At 45.1% G+C, this 7,496-nt stretch overlaps 1 protein-coding gene across 1 annotated transcript in view; it reads right to left on the reverse strand.

The window, feature by feature from the left end:
• ADCY10 (adenylate cyclase 10) overlaps positions 1-1,280 on the reverse strand; it is a 152,892-nt gene extending 151,612 nt beyond the window's left edge. Inside the window, exon 1 of the mRNA XM_042462329.1 lies at positions 1,145-1,280. The gene's annotated coding sequence lies outside the window, so the exon portion shown is untranslated. The remainder of the gene's footprint in view (positions 1-1,144) is intronic.
• Positions 1,281-7,496: the final 6,216 nt, after the last annotated feature.

Below are 7,496 nucleotides of genomic sequence, written 5' to 3' on the forward strand. Positions count from 1 at the left end.
GCATCTGGCGGGGGAGCTGTTTCCAGCCCCACTCTGCCAATGGCCAGCCTCAAGGGGGAGGTGGACCCGGGAGGAGGAGGAGGAGGTGAGACTCTGGGCCAGCCAGGGGAGGGGAAGGCATGGCGAGGAGGAGGAGGGGGAAACGGAGGAGGAGGTGGGTGGCCCATTTTCAAGGTTCCCCCCCCCCGCCAAATGCACTTTCGGTGTACAGTAGGTCTCGGTGAAGAAGCATTGACTCGGATTGGGGACAAAAGTCCCTCGCCTTGCCTCTCCCCTCCCCTCCTTCCTTCCCTCCCTCCCTCCCTGTTCCCTACTTACCTTTCCTGCTTGGGTCAGGCTTCTCCTCTGCGGCTGCGTTTTCTGCAGGCTCCCTTTGGCTGAGGAAAATGAAGCCGCCGAGGAGAGCCTGGGGCTGTCCTCCGAGCTGCCGAGTCCTCGCCTTCTCTGCTCCCTTCCTTCTCCTTCCCTTCCCTTCAAAGGGCTCCAAAAAGAGCCCTTTGGAGGAAAGGGAGGTCTGGGAAGAGCAGGACCGGGCTAGTGCCCAGGTCTCTCCTCTCCTTTCCTGCCTCCCTTCCCTTCAAAGAGCTCCAAAGAGCTTTGGAGGAAGGGGAGGTCCGGGAGAGGAGAGTGGCTCAGAGGACAGGCCTGGGCCGAGCACACAAGCCCCTCAGAGGAGCCTGCGTCCTCGGTCTAGGCTTGTCCTCCTCCATTTTGTCATGCCTAAGAAAACTGCATTATATTAACATTTTTAAAAATCATCAATTTTTTTCGTGTGTCCTCTATTTTAAAAAAAATGTTTCCTACATTTGAAAATGTTGTCCTACATTTGTCCCGTTTGGAGGTCCTGACTTATGGCAAACCTAACTGCGGTCCCCACACCAATCAGGGGGTGACTGGGCCTGGATCAGCCTTGAGCTGCTCTAAACTGCCGTCTGCATAACCTCTTAGACAATCTCCCCAAAAGGAAGCAATGACAAATGAACCTAGAAAACAATGCTTTTACAGCTGTGATTTAGAAATGTGTACTGTATGGCATTCTTACTACACAAATGGAATCAGCACATAAAAAGAAGATAAGGGGTGGCAAATAGAAGGTGGTATTTTAACACTGAATTCGAGTAACAAAGGTAGAAAAAAAACTAACTTTTGACCAGCACTCTGCCCTAGATAGCAATTTCAGCCCTTAGCTGGCTTTTTCCATATCCCATGGGCCCTTCATACATCATGACATGGCTTTTTTTTAAACTTTTAAAGTCCTTCAGTAAGTTCTCAAAGATGTCAGTCTCTTTCTTGCGACCTGGCAAAAGAAGAAAGCAAATTACATAACTTTAAAAGAGCAAAACCAGCAAAGTTCATCAAATTATTCAGGTTTTGATAAGAAACCCTAATTTATATTACAAATGTGAATTTTACCTTACTTTTCAAATATGTTTTTGAATATTTGCTGATATCGTAAATATTTGTTGTTTCAGCAAGCATGAAATATGAAGTTTTATAAGTTATGAACTGATGAGCACTACTGCATGTTGGCTGTAAGATCACAGGATCACAGAAACTGGAGGAATTGCAGGGCTATCTAATGCAACCCTTGCCATGCAGGAATACACAACTACAGCACACTCCTGAGAGATGGCCATCCAACCTCTGTTTTAAAAGTTCCAAGAATGAAACTCTAACAACCTCAGAGGCAATCCATTCCACTGTCAAATAATTCTTGCCTTCAAGATATTCTCTCTAATGTTTAGGTGGAATCTCTTTCTTGTAATTTGAATCCATTTGTTCATTTTTTAGTCTTTAAGCAAGAAAAAAAAACAAGTTTGCTCCATCTTCTACATGACATCCCTTCCAGTATGCAAGGGATCTTGTAGCACCTTTGACACTAACTAAGGCCTTATCACACATGGGGGGTTTGAGCTCAGATCCGCAGTCCACTCCTGTTCTAGCAATGCAAAGCGTGATGTTTTTCCACACACAGATCCAGAGTCACTCCTCTCTAGCAATTCGGATTGAGGTTAAAACGTCAAGTTTTTTCACACCTGTTTGCTTTCTGTTGTCCTTCCAAAGGATGGAGAAGAGAAAGTCAGTTCGATTCCAAGCAAGTCACGTGATGCGGACTCCAGCAAGGGGAGTGAGTGCACATTGTATTACCACACCAGAGCATACTCTGAGGGTTCAATGATTCGAATCGGCACCCTTAGGTATGCTCAGTGGGGCTCTGGACGCTGTCCTCCTTCCCTGCCCCCTCCTTAGCTGTCATCCTTCATCGGGGTCTAGGAGAAGGCAGACGTGTGGTGATGGATAGGTGGCTGGGGGTTGCTGGGGCCGGATCAGGATGCAGGAGCAGTCGGGGATGATGGGATAGGTGGCTGGGGGTTGCTGGTGCCAGGATCAGGATGCAGGAGCAGTCAGGGGATGATGGGATAGATGACTGGGGGTTGCTGGCGCCCAGGATCAGAATGCAGGAGCAGTCCGGGGATGATGGGATAGGTCACTGGGGTTGCTGGGGCCAGGATCAGAATGGCAGGAGTAGTCAGGGATGATTGGGATAGGTCGCTGGGGGTTGCTGGGGCCAGGATCGGGATGCAGGAGCAGTCGGGGTGATGGGATAGGTGTGCTGGGGGTCCCTGGGGCCGGATCAGGATGCAGGAGCAGCAGGATGATGGTTAGTGGAAAGGGGGTGAGATGTGGGATGCAGGAGCGTCAGGGGATGATGGGTTAGGTGGAGAGGGGCGAGATGGGGACGCAGGAGCAGTCAGGGGATGTGGGTTAGGTGTAGGGTGAAGGAGAGGAGCAAATGGGGGTCTAGGAGGATGCAGGGGATGCAGGGGTTGATGGGATTGGCTGGTTGACAGAGAGGAGGAGATGGCAATGAGGATGAGGAGGGGAATGACAGCGCAAGACGCAGGGGCCAAGGGGGGTGGCATCGGAGTCCTTTTCCACACAGACCAAATCATAGTTCAGTCGCAGCCGCCAGGAAGCGATTCTCTGAAGCGACTTTTTTTTCCGTTTTAAACAAAATGAGGGGTGACTTCAGAAAGGCTGCTGAAGCAATTCGCAAGGGGCTCCCATAGAAATCAATGGTGTTCTGATAAAACAGTCCCTTTTGAGGTGAAACCGCATCATTGGAAGTGCAATCACTTCGGAAGTTGCTGGAACTGAGCTACAAAACCACCCCAAACCTCTGTGTTGATATACTCTTCTGAGTGAAAGATATTGTAGCATAAGCTTTTCCAGACTTGGTCTCCTTTGTCAGATACTGCAATGGCTCAGGTCCACATTATTTGGCAGACCGTTTTTCCTGGTATGAACCTGCCTGGACTCTGAGATCCTCTGGAGAAGCCTTCCCTCCATCCCAAACACCTTCACCACACAATTTGGTGGGGACACGAGAGGGCCTTCTCAGCGGCTGACTCTGACTCTGGAACTCCCTGCCCAGGGAGATAAAGAACAGCTCCTTCCTTGATGGCTTTTCGACGGCAGGTGAAGACCTACCTGTTCAACAGGCATTTAAGGAATCACTATAAGAACAGGCAGGAATGTTGGACTAGTTTAATCATTCTGTTTTAATGCATTGTCATTTCTCTATTTTATTTTTTTTAAATGTTTTAATTGTACTATGAAGCGCTCTGAGTCCCAGTCCTGGGAAAAGAGGGGGGGATATATTATATATATATATATATTTATATATTTATTATATTATATATATACAAAATGTCCTTCAGATTAAATATACCCAGCTTCCTACATCATTCCTTAATGGCTTTGTTTCCTGACCTTTGATCATCTTGGGCAATTTTCTCTGCACATGCTCCACTTATTCATTTCGAACTGTGGTGCCCGTTCCGAATATAGAATTACTACTACAGTAATCCAGATGAGATCTGACCAAACATATAGATGGCACTATTACTGCTTCATTGATCTGAAATACTCCTATACTATACTCCTTGTTGATGCAACCTAAGTTACATTGGCCTTTCTGGACACAGATACTTTTCATATTACTGCTTTCAACCAGATGTTACTAATCACATAGAGTCCTGTGACGATCCCTGGGTCCAAGCAGCCACCACCGCCACCGTTCTTGGCCCTTAGCCCCCAGCGGATTCCTTTAATTTCCCCTAGAGTCTCCTGGTCTCTGTTCCCACTTCTGCTGAGCTGAATGAGACCCCTTGAGATATTCTAGTCAAGTGCCACCACCCAGTGAATTTCCAATGAAACTCCCCTTAGCACACACTGGGACTTGCTAAGGACTTAAGCTCCTTTCCTTGCTAACCTGAGCAACAGTAACCAAGCTAAGGCACATGTATAGGAGTACAGAGACAGCAGATACTTTTAAAGAAAGGTTTATTTCTAAGTAGACAGAATAGAGCAATAGGTGTCATTCATGCAAGGCCTCCTTGCCCTGCAGGTAAAGAATGCATACTTACAAGATGTTCATTTCAGGCAAGCCAAAAGATAACATAACAAAAGCCTAGACGCACTAGCTAACCATTTCCTAAGCTACTCACACAGAGATGGGATTTGCAGTTCTTGGTGGGTTCTTGGATGCAAGAACTGGCTCTCATTGCCTGCTCAATTGCATCCCTTTTGGCACAGGTCCAGTCATCTGGGCTCCCAAAAGACAAAGACAAAAATACCACATGGTCTCAGGACCTTTTAAAGACCTTCAGTGGAAGGTTCTTGAAAAACCCAGTCCAGTTCTACTGATTGGCCACACTGGGCCTTAGGTCAGCTTTGATGTAACTTCTCATTACCATGTGATGTAAGCTCTCATGATTACAACCCCAGCTAACACTTTGTGGTTTGAGAGAGATCTTCAAATGACCGGTGGCCCAGTCATTACAAGCCCAATATGTGAATTTCATTTTACCTGCCTGAATGTAGTATGTTTACATTTATCCCTGCTGAAATTCATTTTGTCAGTTTGGGCCCAGCAATCCTATTTGTCATTTTTATATTCCTCTGATCACCCTACTTCTCGCTTTTAACATCCTCATCTCCCCCTGCCTACTATTTGATGTCATGCTTAAATCATGTGACTAAATGTCATGTTTTCTTTCCTCCCATAATAATAATAATAATAATAATAATAATAATAATAATAATAATAATAATAATGTTTGATTTGTGTACCGCCTTTCCTCCAGATCAAAGTGGTTCACATATCATAGCTATAACATATTACAACACAGTACAATATCAAAAATTGATGATGCCTTCCTGGAGGAGATGAGTGCACATTCAAAAATGAAAGAGTTAATAGTGATAGGAGATTTCAACTATTCTGGTACATGTTAGCAGTCAACCTCTGCCAAAAACATCAGGTCCAACAAATTACCTGTCTTGCAGACAATTTCATTGATCAGAAAGTGGAAGAGGCAACAAAGGGTCAGCTATTTTGGATCTGATCCTAACCAACAGGGATGAACTTGTTAATGGGGTGGAAGTGGTGGGATCCCTAGGTGGGAGTGACCATGTTCTCTTGGCATTTGTCATACAGTGAGAAGGGGAATGCAAGAATAGCCAGATACACATTCTAGACTTTAAGAAAGCCAATTTCTTTAAATCTAGGGAACTACTGGCTGTAATAACATTGACAAGGATACTGAGAGGGAGTTCAGGATGGATGGGAGTTTCTTGAAAGTGAGATATAAAAGGCACAAACTTAAGCTTGCTTGACAGATTAAAAACAATAAAAAACCTTTTTAGTTATGTCTACAGCAAAAGGGAGAAGCAAGAATTGATAGGATCACTGCATGGAGACGCTGGCCAAATACTAACTGGGGCTAGAGAAAAGGCAGAACTACTCAACACCTTCTCTGCCTCAGTTTTCTCTAAAAAGGAATATAATAAAGAACCAGCAGGAATATCTCGCTACTATAAATGAATTCAGGTCTCCAGGGCCAAAGAAGCTGTTTCCAAGGATATTAAAAGAACTTGCAAAAGTAATTTCAGAATCACTGAATCTTTGGAAATCCTTGGACAACAAGAGAAATCTGTATAGATTGGAGGAGGGCAAATGTTGTCCCCACCTTCAAAAAGAGGAAAAAAGAAGACCCAAATACCCAGAAATGTTCTGGAGCAGATTGTTAAGCAGACAGTTTGTAATTATTTAGAAAACAATACTGTCATCACTAAGAGTCAACACAGGTTTCTCAAAAAGAAGTCATGTTGGACTAATTTGATCTCTCCCTCCCCTCTATTTTTTGTAGTTCCAGGCTTGATAGATGAAGGGAATGATGTAGATGCACTGTACAGTATCTTGATTTTTGTCAGGATTTTGATAAAGTTTCCCACAATATTCTTGCAAAGAAGCTAGTAAAATGTGGCCTAGACTATTGTTAGGTGGGTTTGTAATTGGCTGACTGACCGAAAACAAAGGGCACTCACCAATGGCCTCTCTTCCTTTTGGAGAGAGTTGACCAGGGATCTGTCCTGTGCCTAGTGCTATACAACATCTTTATCAATGACGTGGATGAAGGAACAATGGGCATACTGATTCAATTTGCAAATGATACCAAACTGGGAGGGGTTGCTAATATCCCAGAAGAAAGGATTAAAATTCAAAATGATCTTGACAGATTAGAGGGCTGGGCTAAAGCTAACCAGATGGATTTCAATAGGGAGAAATGTAAGATCCCACACCTAGGTAGAAAAAATGAAATGCACAGATATAGGATGTGAGACACCTGACTAGACAACAGGTCATCAGGAAGTGACTGGTAAGTAGACACAACTGGGTCAAGATCTCCCATCACACTCTCAGTCTTCTAAGAGTTTGGTTTATAAAACAGAACACCATCTACACTTCTGCACCAGAAATTGGGCATCTTTGCATCTTTTGGAATAGTGGATTCAAATCACAACCACAATCACACTCTAGGTCAGGCCAGTCATCAGGGCAGTCTGTACTCCATTCTGCCGGCCACTTGGTTTCAGCTTCAGGGCCTCAGCCTGCTGTAAAAGCAGTTGTGAATGAATTCTCCACTGCAGAAAAAAGGCCTACATTCTGCGGAACTGAAACAGCCTCTTCCTCACAAGCACTGGTTTTCAGGTCTGTGAGGTTAGTGAGAGAATTCTAGGCTTCATTGATTCTCCTATATGTTCATCACACAAGGACCTTGGAGGATTGGTAAAACACACAGTGCCTGGCATTGTTGGGGGAAAGGAGTAGATTCTATGGTTCCACATAGGGGAGTTCCTCCTTTGTAGGATGCTTTTTTGTAGCTGCAGAGGGTCTGGAAAAACACAGGATTTGGAGGGATGGTGGGCGATTCCATGCTGTCTTTTCTGAACATGACTGGGCTTCCTGTACAAAGTGGGAGCAAATCCATGGAGAGCCCCCTGCAGGGCCATTCCTCCCTGCCTGATGAAGACCTCAGCCAGTCAGGAGACTGAGAGTTGCTGAAAACCACATTCTGATTGGCTATTTTGAACCACTGGGGTCACAGGGCTCTGAAACCTCTCCCTATTGGTCCATAGGGGAAGTGTTG

The sequence above is a fragment of the Sceloporus undulatus genome, chromosome 4 (assembly GCF_019175285.1).
Source record: "Sceloporus undulatus isolate JIND9_A2432 ecotype Alabama chromosome 4, SceUnd_v1.1, whole genome shotgun sequence".
In the NCBI taxonomy this organism is placed as follows: Eukaryota; Metazoa; Chordata; class Lepidosauria; order Squamata; family Phrynosomatidae; genus Sceloporus; species Sceloporus undulatus.